The following is an 11,218-nucleotide window of genomic DNA, read 5'->3' as shown; positions in this document are numbered from 1 at the left end:
GCGTATCATGACACCCTCCATAGTACGATCTTGCTCCTTTGGGAGAAGACGTCCTGTTTTCCACATCAGCCTACTTAGGTCCAGCTTTGAAAGTGAAAAAGATTGGTTGAAAGGTTGCCAGCCCTGGCCTGGCCCTTTGTGTGCAGGCTGCTTTGGCTGAAAGGACTAGAGATTCTGCACAGGGGGAGGACAAGCAATGGCTGTTAATTGACCAGAGCCTCCAAAAGCAAACCCTTCCCTGGGACTGCCTGTCTCTTACCCCCAAGTGGCTTCTTGCTCTTGTGGCTCCTGGGCACTGTCCCAGATTGTGCAAGGCCACAATTTTGTCCACTCCTCTCTGTCACTCTTACGCTCTCATTTCTTTTTTTTGCCAATGTCACAGGCCTTTACACTATCAAGTCACCTCCAGACACTGTGTTCCCATTTCATGAGATTCCCGTCACCATTCTGCACAGCAACTACATCCTCCCTTGCTTCCTTCTTTCCTCCTTCCCCTCCTCCCCAGCTCCACCACTTTGTCCCTTTCACCACCTCTTTTGATGGTCACAACAGCAAGGTGAGCTCAGGAGCTGAGCATGGCACCGAGCCTTGGTGCTGCATGTTTAGGAATAAGTAGTCTACAAGGGGAGTTTATGAGTCCCCAGAAGATGTGAAGGGGCTGAGACAAAGGCTCAGGTGCTGACTGCTTTACTGTTAGCCCCATGACATGCAGTGACTGCCTCAGAAAAAGGTCTTTTTGTCAGTGCTAATTGTGAACAATTGCTCAGAGGAGCTGCATAATCTGCAGTTCTGAGGTGTGACATCTGCCCTGCTGCTGCTGCTGCTGCTCTAGGCCCCTGGATCAGTGCTGGATGGAATTTTTCTGGGGAGAAGGAGGAGATTGTTTTGTGCTCAAAGACATGATGGAAACTGCTACATCCCTTTTTAGAATGATAGTTTTGGAGGGGGAGAGGGAAAGCAGCTGTGCTGTGTTCCTGGTGAACACCCTGAGACCTCATTTTCAAAAGCACCTTTCCTGGACCAGAAGTGGAGCTGCCCATCTGCATGGATGATGGCAAACTTCCCTGAGGGAATACAAGCTCTGGTGTGGCTCCACTGTTTGTGGGGTGAGGAAGAAGAGCAGATTTTGGAGGAAACTCACAGAGTGCCAAAATCTGAGTGTGGGGACTGGTTAGAGTCAAAGAGAAATGAGTTCATGTTCCTTCTCTCTTTCTAGGATACTTCCCAATGCCATGCCTCTACTAAGAGCAGACAACTGGTTCCCTGCTGCCTGGGAACCAGTACCAACAGGTACCCAGCTCTGGAACAAGCCAGGCCTAATTTCCAGCATGTCCAGGCAAATGTTTCCACCACCAGCCAATCTATGATTGCATGCTCTTCCATCTGGAGTTTTCTCAAGGGACTTGTGAAAAGCAGCTGGAAGGAACTCCAGTCTGAGCACAGCAGAGAAGGGGCTGTGGTGTCTTCCCTGTCCCAGCTGCACCCTGCTGCCTAAAAATCAAAATTGTTTGCACCAACTAGGTCACCCAAGGGTGTCACGGAAATGATGCTTTCTTGGAGGTGAAGGTGCTATTTTGGTGCATGGTACAGATGGAAATTTTGTGTCAGGGCTGCAAACTGTGGACAGTAAATGTGACTCCAGCCTCAGAGTCTCTCAGTGATCTGTCTTGTCTTCTCCAGTTGTTACTTCTTCTTCCATGCCAGTCTGTCAGGTTGCGAGATGAAGCTGAAATGTAGCAAAGGGAAGACATACAGTTATCTGCCAGACTGAAAGTCCATCCTGTCTCCTGCAAAACTTGCCCATCTGGTCTTTTTAAGTGTCCCTCAATGCATGTGTTTTGGGGGTGAAGAAGTCTGAGCTGCCTCATTTCAGGCCTATCCTTGGGTCTGCAGGATGTTGAATTGCAGATGGGTGTCTCTGGGAACACGTGCTGCACAGACAAATGTGAAAATTCTGGAATGCCTTTGGAGAGGCTGCTTGCTTGAGAGACATCATTAGCTTTAAGCTGCTTGCTTGTCCCCAGGAGTGGGTGGAATGAGGTGCGAAAATATGTGGGGAAATAAAAGAGCCAAGGAAAGGAAAAGGCTGGTTTTAGAAGGCAAGTGAGTATCTTGGTTTGGGAAATCGAGACACATTTGGGGAGTGTGGTGTAGAATTTTAAGTAGCACAGTGGATACAAGGAAAAACAAAAGAAAATAGCAATATACTGGAGCTCCAGGAAAAGTTAGCTATAATGCTGGGCAAATACTGGTTTAAAAAAGAGACAGAAACCAGTGAAATCAAGGGACCATTTATGCAGGCAGAAAATAAAATTGCTAGGGTTTGTGCTTTTCTGTGGGTTTCTTTTTTTTCCCTATAAGAAAATGCAACTAAAAGAAGGTCTGAAAAGTTATGCTTTTTCAGGGGCATAGACAGAAGTATAATACTACATGAGCTGTTTCATTTCATGTGAAAGGCTCTTATTTCCCAGAACTCAAATGCATAGGTTTCCTTGAGTTCAGGATGTGTGTTGAAGAATGCAGACATGGGTCACCACAAGAAACAAACTCAGAGGTAGCTCTGAACACTTGATCAGCAGGCATTCATGTGCCAGTCTGCATGGAGACAGTATTTTGCTCAACATGTCATCTTAAGAACTTTTTTTTTTAATCTTTCTTATTTCCTTCCTCCCCAAGGAATATTTACATCCTTTCCTGATCTGGCCAGGAATCAGCTGAACCACTACAGCCATGGCTTGTACCCAATGTTTTTGTAACAGCTGTAGGTATGTTCACTGGTTGTAAGGACATGATGAGGACAAGCAAAGTGAATAAATGAGATCCTGGCTGTGATACCATGCTGTAGTGGCTTCTGCGATAGCTGGAAGGCTCTGGGCATTAAGAGGGCTCCTTTGCTGTGAGACTCACAGGCACAGGCATGTCTTGGCACAACCCAAAAGGCTTGTTCTCCATTCAGACACAGTGGGTTTCTGATGGATAGTGGGTCATGGAGCCTTGGCATAAGAGTGCTGTCCTCAAATGAATACCAAAAATAGAAAAAGAGAAAGTTCTCCTTTCAGCACTGCTTTCCAGGAATGGACAGAGCTGATTAAGGCGCATTCTCCACTCCCACCCCAAGGTGTCTCTTACATCAGTACCCATTTAATGTTTAAGTAGCTGCTAAGTCCTAAAAATTCTTTTCCCCTTTGCCTCTCTCCTTGCAAGCAGGGATATTGAGTTTCAAGCCTGGAGAAAGTAGGTGTTTTCAAAACATCTGTTCTGGCTGGCAGTGTCAGAAATGACACAGGCAGAGACGTCAGTTGCTGCTCTGAGAGGAATGCAGGAGTATTCCATCTCTCCTGTGCCTCTTATTCCTTTCCAGTACACCACTGAACCATGAAACAGCTCCCTGAGAGAAGCTATTGGAGTCCTATTGCTTGCAACTTTGAAAAACTGAACGAGGAAAGAAAGATAAGAGAGCAAAGAGAAGGAAGGACAAAATATTCCAGCTTTCCTCAAGGGTTAAGTGAGCTGATAGTTTGGTTTCATCTCGATGGCTCTAGTTTCTCACAGACCCAATCTGACAACCCTTTTCAGACTAAAGGAATGACCGTTGTTTCCTACCCCTTCTGCTAGTCCCACAATTTTAGCATCTTTTCAAGGGGAAAGGAGGCACAACAAATCTAACCATCGTTTCCTCACGCTGTCAGGAGTCCTCCATAGGAACTGATCTCCCGCCCAGCACAAGCGACTGATCCCACAGCTGAAAACTGGAACAATTGTTCTGAGGGGGAGTTTAGCTGCTGAACTACTGGCTGCTTAGGACAAGGTCCCAGCAGGGAAGGTCTGAAATACCTCTAAAGAAAATCATAGCTCTGGGAGGTCCAAATGTCTTCTTGCATGCTTTCTCTCGCACTCTGCTGGCTTCCAGTCTCCCCAGTCTTTGCTGCTTGATACTCAGATAGCCGAGTTTCTGCATTCACTCCCTTTACAGAGCACAGAGAGCTGGTGAAGCTGTTTGATTTCGATGTGGTAGGTGAGATAAGATTTCTCTCCCTATGCCCTCTTCTTTTTCTCCCTGTGCAGCTCCTGTCCTTGCAGTTCTCAGGACTTGACTAGCAGAGTTTTTAAATGAAGTGAAAGTCTTAATGTGAGGTGAATCCCAAGACCACAAACAGTTTGGACTTCAAACAGTGAGAAAATTGGCGCCGGATGATTCCGCACACAAAGCAGAAAACTTTCATTTCCTGCAGGCAGGATGGAATTGACTGTTATATTAAGACTTCAGAAGGAGCACTGCCCCGGAGTAATTTCACTGCTGTCAGGCAGTGTTGACATCTAGATTAACCTCTGTGCAGTGAATTTTACAGCAAAGCTCATTGTAATGCATGTGGGGTATCTCCTGTAAATCCCAGCTGAAGCCCACAGTGTCCCACCCTTCTGCACAGGAGAAAGGGTCGGGGAGCAGCTGCTATCATTTTTGACCCCAGCAAAGCGTGACTCTAACCTCATCCAGGCCAGTTCTGCTGAAACTGATTTTCTACCGTGCTAAAGTGACAGTAGCTCCAGCCTGTTGTTTTTGTTTGGTTGTTTTTTTTTTTACTCCCCAAAGAGGTTTACATCACAAAGCTGAAATTTTTGCCAGTGATAAACAGCTCCCTTCATGTATCCAGCCAGCAATGCAGTCCTAATTAAAAGGTACTAGTTAACCAGTGGCAATTAGCTGCTTGCACTGATTAACTCCAAGACATACAATCCCCACACACAATGCTCTGATCAGACATGATCTAGGACTAAATGGCAGACAAACTCCCAGCTGATGTGAGATGGCAGCATCCAATCCTACCCACCAGCCCACAGGCACACTATTAACTCTGTCTGCCAAACCAAAACTGCATAAATTAAAGTTCGTACAGTTAACTCAGTGCAAGACAGAGGACATTGCAAAAGAAGTCTCTGGGTTCCTGAACTGAATGCTCCTGCTGATCAGCTGGATGTGTAGGCCAGACCTGAAGCCCTCTTGTCTTTTGCTGTAAGAGTAGGTCAAGCAGAGAGATTTCCCAAACAGGAGCACAACAGTTTCTTCACTCTTGTGTGGGTAGAGACAATCCTGTCTGTTGTTCCTAAGATGCATCTGTGAAATGCACTTTGTGAGAAAAATCCACTAGTATCTAAAAACAATGGAAGAGGAAGGGAAAGTTTCTTTCTGTGTTTTTGCTACACCTCCTTATTCATACACTTATGTTCATACTCAATCATTACTATGCAGTCATCTGCAGGAGCTTCTAGGCAAGAGACAAGGTACCAGATCCTGAACAGATTAGCCTCTAGCCCTAAGGACAAAATCTCAACAGTACATCTAGAAATCTCTTTTAGAGCCCCAAATCCTCTCACCCAGAGCTCTTCATAGTAGGCCTACCGTTGTATTTGCCAGAGGCTTTGGACAGCCTGTGAAGAGAGGACATAACTGTCATTTCCCTTCATCTTCAGAAGGAGTTGTGGCAGTTCTGTAATCCAGCCCATCAGGAAGATTCCTTCAAACTAACATTTACTGCCCCCAATCAGAATACAGCTGAAAAGGCTACCCAAGGTTAGAAAGAAGGTCAAGCTACTGCTTTGGACTGGAATTTGCTTTGGAAGGAATTTGATGGACCAATTTAACCACCACAGCACATCAAAACCTGGTGGCTTCATTTAAAAAGTAATCAGTATTGTATTTCGCTTTAGACATCCGTGCATTAGTGTTCTGCAAATATGATTTCCTCTTTGTTTGCATTATTGATGCCATAAAATGTCAGACACATTAAAGAAAAAAAAAAGAGGCCAACCTTTGGGGTTTGGAATGATTCTGGCTGAATTGCAGTTGGGTTACTTTCCTTTTTATTTCCCATGGTAGCGATGCACTGTTACTCATTCTGCTATTGCTTTACAAAGAGTTCTCTGTAAGTGTATTTATTCAGCCAACCATATTTCAGGAAACACATAACCTTGATTTTCTTTTTTGCTGTATGTGACAGTGTGTGTGTATGTGTGCGGGGGAGAGGAAGGGAGGTGGAGCTTTTTTACAAGAGTCCTCCCATGTCTGGTAGTGTGTTGGCTTTGTGTAATGCTGCGTGACTCCCTTCTGCTCAGGTGGCTGATTTGATTTAACCTCCAGAACCGACTTTTGTAATCAGGATTTGAGGTCCTTTGGTTTTGCATTGCCCAGAATCTGTCATCTGCTTTCACCATTCAGCAGCCATCTGCTATCCACAGTGGTTCCTAGATGTCTATGCCACAGAGATTACACAGCACTTGAGTCTCAGGCATGCGATAGAGTTTTAGCTCACTCTCATCCTGGACCAACAGTGAGTGCTGATTTAGCTTGGTTCCCACCCAAGGCTCACTGACTACAATTCCCAAGACAAATACTATTAGCTGCTCAGTGCTTTTCCTCACAGACCATTAACAGCACAGGCCTTGGCAGCTGTACGCTTTCTGCCTCACCTCTAAATAAATACAGATTCATTTTTCAATGTTCCTATGAACTTTCTGGAAGAATATTCTTCCTCTTAAAATCTTAAAAGCTAAAGAATTCTGAAGTCTTCTGTCTTCTTGAAATGAAAAGTGAAAACATAAGGTGGAAATATCTCCCTTATGTAGGGATTTTCATCAGGTAAAATTGCATCTGAGCTTTTCCTTGCAGTGACAACTACATTTGGGTGCAAGGAAGATGGATACAGCGGAGCAGTCTAAGGAAGAGACTTGACTAGGACCTATACTGCAAAGTCATCTGTTCACCTACTAAGCCCTTGATAGCTTCATACAGAAGGAAATCCTCTGCTTTTCATGAGCATATTCCTGCCCAGTTCCCTTGGCCCTGCTCCAGTTCTGAGAAAAGACCTTCAGATGACCTTCAAAATCTCCTTATCTTCACAGATCCCTCTCAGGGCTATCCAAACAGCACAAAGAAGAGATGATGAAAGCTGAATAAGTGTGTAATTCAGTGACTTTCTCCCCCTTTTTCATCAGGGGCAAAGATAGTGAAAGTGACAAAATAGAAAAATTATTTTCCCAACAGGATTGATCCAGTTTCTTTATAAACTCCAATATTTAAGATGCCATACAGCAGTACCTATAAATATGCTTTGAAATGTTGAATGAGCACAAGGAGTATATTTGATTTTGTTTTTATGCCTGTAATTTCTCTCACCAAGAATTCAGCTGTTACTCAGTTCCCAGCAGGATATTCTGATTGCTGGAGAGATGGTTGGGATTGATTCCGGCTATGACCTGTTCAAGTCCAGCCCCATTCTTATGTAGCTATATTGAAACAATAGAAATCAGCAAGCAACTGAATTGTTGTTCCTCTCTAACTTAACCATCTTGTGCAACACCAGGCTAAGTCTTGAAGGCGTTGAACACTTGCAACTTTGAAGTCAGTAAAGGCTGTGGATACTGAGAGGCACTGAAGGTCACTGTGATGCTAGGGAGAGAACAGCAAGAGACAGAAAGAGAAATGCTATGAGAAAAAAACCCACAAACATTACATCAGAAAAGACAGTGGTTGGTTTATAATGCAAGAAAATACAATGCTGTACACAAGAAAAGACTCAGAATATTCACCCGGGCAACCAAGAACATTGGCCATCAGGACAAGAGCAGTCTCTATCCTACAAACCTCCTCTCACTTTTAATTTCCTTTTTCTCCTTCTCCTGCTAATACAGAACAAATCCTGTCTTATGGACTTCCTGAAACCTGAAATTAAGAGGCGGATTTGGGAGAGGATGAGAAAGACCAGATCCTGCTGGATGATAGAACAGCTTTATAGTCCAGCACCTTCCAGAAGGAAGTGTCTGGTGTGCCACTTATTTTTATTTGTTTATTTTTTTAAATTTGCATACAGCCCCTATTTCGTGCAAGTAGCGTTCACAATGTGACCAAAACAGTTGAGACCTCAAGAATAATAATAAATACCTCTCGGTAAGATGGAGAGTTAGCGGAGAGACAGTCGTCGGGAGCAGTGTCCCTGCGGATCAGCACCACGGACAGTGGCACCGCCCGCGCCCCTCCCTGCCCGGCGCTTTCTGAGAGCAGAAATTTTGCTTCTGCAGGAGGAACTCCACTTTGGAAAAAAGAACTCCACTTTTGAAGGAACATGGGACCTCATGCCCACACGTGTCAGGGCACTGCTGTCTCACTCTAAATTCTTTTCTCCTACCCTTTTGTCTAAGGTGAAATCATTATCCGGTATCTTGTTTTCAAGTGATGGAGGAGGAAAACAATCATTCCAATGCAAGAGAGAACAATTTTCCCTTCAGAATTAAACTATTTACCCCATTTCTTTCCGCAGTGGTATTCCACTTACGAAGGCTCCATCTCTAATTTGAATTGTGAAAGTTCCTATCTTCTAATCCATTGGGACAGTTTGACAAATTAAGAGATAGTATACTTGCTGGCCTTTTAGAAACAGAGGTTTTATGATATTGGCAGCATCATGTGATTTGGCTTTGGCCATCAGTTATATTTACTGTTGGTAAAGGGTAAACAGACAAATCTCTTAGAAAATTCCAAGTAAGGGACATATAAATGACACCGTGGCACCTGAAAGTTATTTTCACACCAATCCACATAAAAATCCACATTACTGTGTAGTGGAGAGTTGCCAGAATCATAAAATTGTAGAATGGTTTGTGTTGGAAGACACCTTAAAGATCATCTCATTCCAACCCCCCTGCCATGGGCAGGGACATGTTCCACCTGACCAGGTTGCCCAAAGCCCCATCCATCCTGGCCTTGAAGAGCCAGCCAAAGAAGAAGTGCCATGCAGGGAAGAAGAGCAAGCATCAACAGGCAAGGCTCCAAATGTAGAAGCACTCACATTTCACACAGGAAAAAAGGCAGGTATTTCAGTACTCAGCTTGTTCAGCCTGTATACTTGGGATTTCATCCTACATGTTTTCCTGGATCATACTAAGGAAGATATACCCTCAAATTAGGGTTGAACACCTCCTGAATCTTTTCATTGTGATGAGAAACTGTTGGGCAGGAGCATGCAGGCTTGTTACATCCCTGAAAAATATAGTATGAGGAAGAACAGTCAGAAAAGTGGGCCAGAAAGTTGGGCTATTCCCCCCACTGAACATATGCTGCTTTCTAGATGCAGTTTCCTCTGTATCCCACCTCCCACATACTCCCTAGCTGCGCCTGGCAGTTACTACAATGGGATGTGTGGATGGACACTCAGAGACAGTGAGGACTGGGAAGTGCCTGAGACTCAAGATCTCAAAACTTGGAATAACAATACTGAGAATGTGGAATTGAGGACAGAATTCTGATACTTAGGGCTGTCTGAAAATCAGAAAGGATGAGCTTGCAGTGGATGGCAAAGGTGATTCAATAAGGAGCTTAGAGAACAAATGGCACTAAGGGGAGGGAGAAAACGAGCCTAGTGGGACACAGGGAAAGGAAGGAAATGGGCAAGGACTTGATTCTCAGTGAGGGGTCAGTGATCATGAGGGTAGTGAAAGTCAGATGTGAACTGTGGTGAAGCAGAAGACAGCCCTGGTTGGGGAAGAGCTATGTATGTGAGGAAAGAGTCACTACAAAATTATGTGTGCTCATCTTAATGAGTCTTGAAGGTTTCTCCAAACCTTCAGCCCTGCTGGGCTTCTCTCAGGCCCACATTCTCTGCATCAAACCCTATGAATAGCATAATTTTCACTGCATTTACTTTGCTCTCTGATGTCTCTGATTTCAGTACAAGCAGGATATTGTTTAAGTTCCCATCACTCTCCTTGCTCAGCCTCCACAACCAGCCAATTCCTTGTGTGAAGGAGAATTGGCCTTGCTTTTCTTTTCTTTTCTTTTCTTTTCTTTTCTTTTCTTTTCTTTTCTTTTCTTTTCTTTTCTTTTCTTTTCTTTTCTTTTCTTTTCTTTTCTTTTCTTTTCTTTTCCTGTCTTTTCTTTCCATTAAAATTTCAGCTAAACTGGAAGGCAATTTTTTGCATGAGAGCTTTGCATAGATAGGCTTAATGCAGAACAGAAATAAATAACTACACTAAATTACCTCCCCCTCCCCCACCTTGTCTTAACAAAGTGCTGTTTTACATAAGTTATTTCCACAGAAATGAGGCATTTTTGTGCAGGCAAATGATTAGCATTGATTTGGTTTTCTGTAAGTGTTGCAGCTCCCTCTGACTCTTCTGGGTCAGGCAAGGAAGGAAGGTTTCCCCAGGTAGAGATTTAGGGTACACAGACTTTTTGAGTGAAGGCTCTTTGCCTGTGTTTGGAAAGGTGTTTAGGGGCTGCACTGTGCACTTGCCTCTGATAATTTCTGCAAGACTTGTGTTGAAGCAGTATTGTTTGTCAGTGGCTTCTGTGGCACTGTGATGGCCTAGGCAGCAAAATCACTCTGATTTCCTGTGCTGGCACTCCTGCCTCAAGAAGAAATGTGTGGCTTCCAGAAATCTGCAAGGGTAGATTTAATTTACAGGAAACTACTCCTCCTCCCAGTTGACCTTCCTTTCAACAATTCAGGCAGGTTTGACCCCCAGAAGGTGCTGCTCCTCAGTTCACTCTGGCAGGCAAGCAGGTACTGAGAGGAGGATGGGGCTACAGCTCAGAGGAAAGACATTTTGATGGTATTTTTGCTGTTACTATTATGTAAACCAGCTTATTTTAATCTCAGTTAATGTCATGGAAATTCTGCATGAGCAGAAAACAAATCCTCTAGTGATGTTTGCTGAATCGATTTTTTTTTTGGCAGACTTTTTTTACACTATGCACCAATCCATGTTTGCTTAGTTTGGGACTTCTTTTGCATCTTTTGAATCCTATTTGCCATTTTGCAACTGAATTGATGGTTCTCAACCTTTTGCATCCTACAGTCTCCCCCTTTTCTCAATCAAAAATCACATTTTCCCCTGCTGGGAACAAGCCAGGTTATCCCTAAGGGAGAAGCTAGTGAGAGCAAGGAGGTTGTGATCTCCTCCTTCCCATCCCACCTGCACTGGCTCCAACTCAGAGGTGCTCTGATCTGAGTGTTGGCCAAGGTAGGGTCTGTGCTTCTCCCCTACCCACCACATCATGTGCATCAAGCACACTGCTGCCCTGGAAGGGGATGGCTGATACAATGTTAGACTTACAAAAAGACTTTTTAAAGTAAGGATTTGCAGTGAGGTCAAGGGACCTGTTAAAGTGCTGAGGTACATACCCACCCTAGACCTTCCCTTCCCTCCTGCCCTGCTTTGGCCCTTC

The sequence above is a fragment of the Acanthisitta chloris genome, unplaced genomic scaffold (assembly GCF_000695815.1).
Source record: "Acanthisitta chloris isolate BGI_N310 unplaced genomic scaffold, ASM69581v1 scaffold15053, whole genome shotgun sequence".
Taxonomy (NCBI): Eukaryota; Metazoa; Chordata; class Aves; order Passeriformes; family Acanthisittidae; genus Acanthisitta; species Acanthisitta chloris.
Note: the sequence above shows the minus strand (reverse complement) of the source record.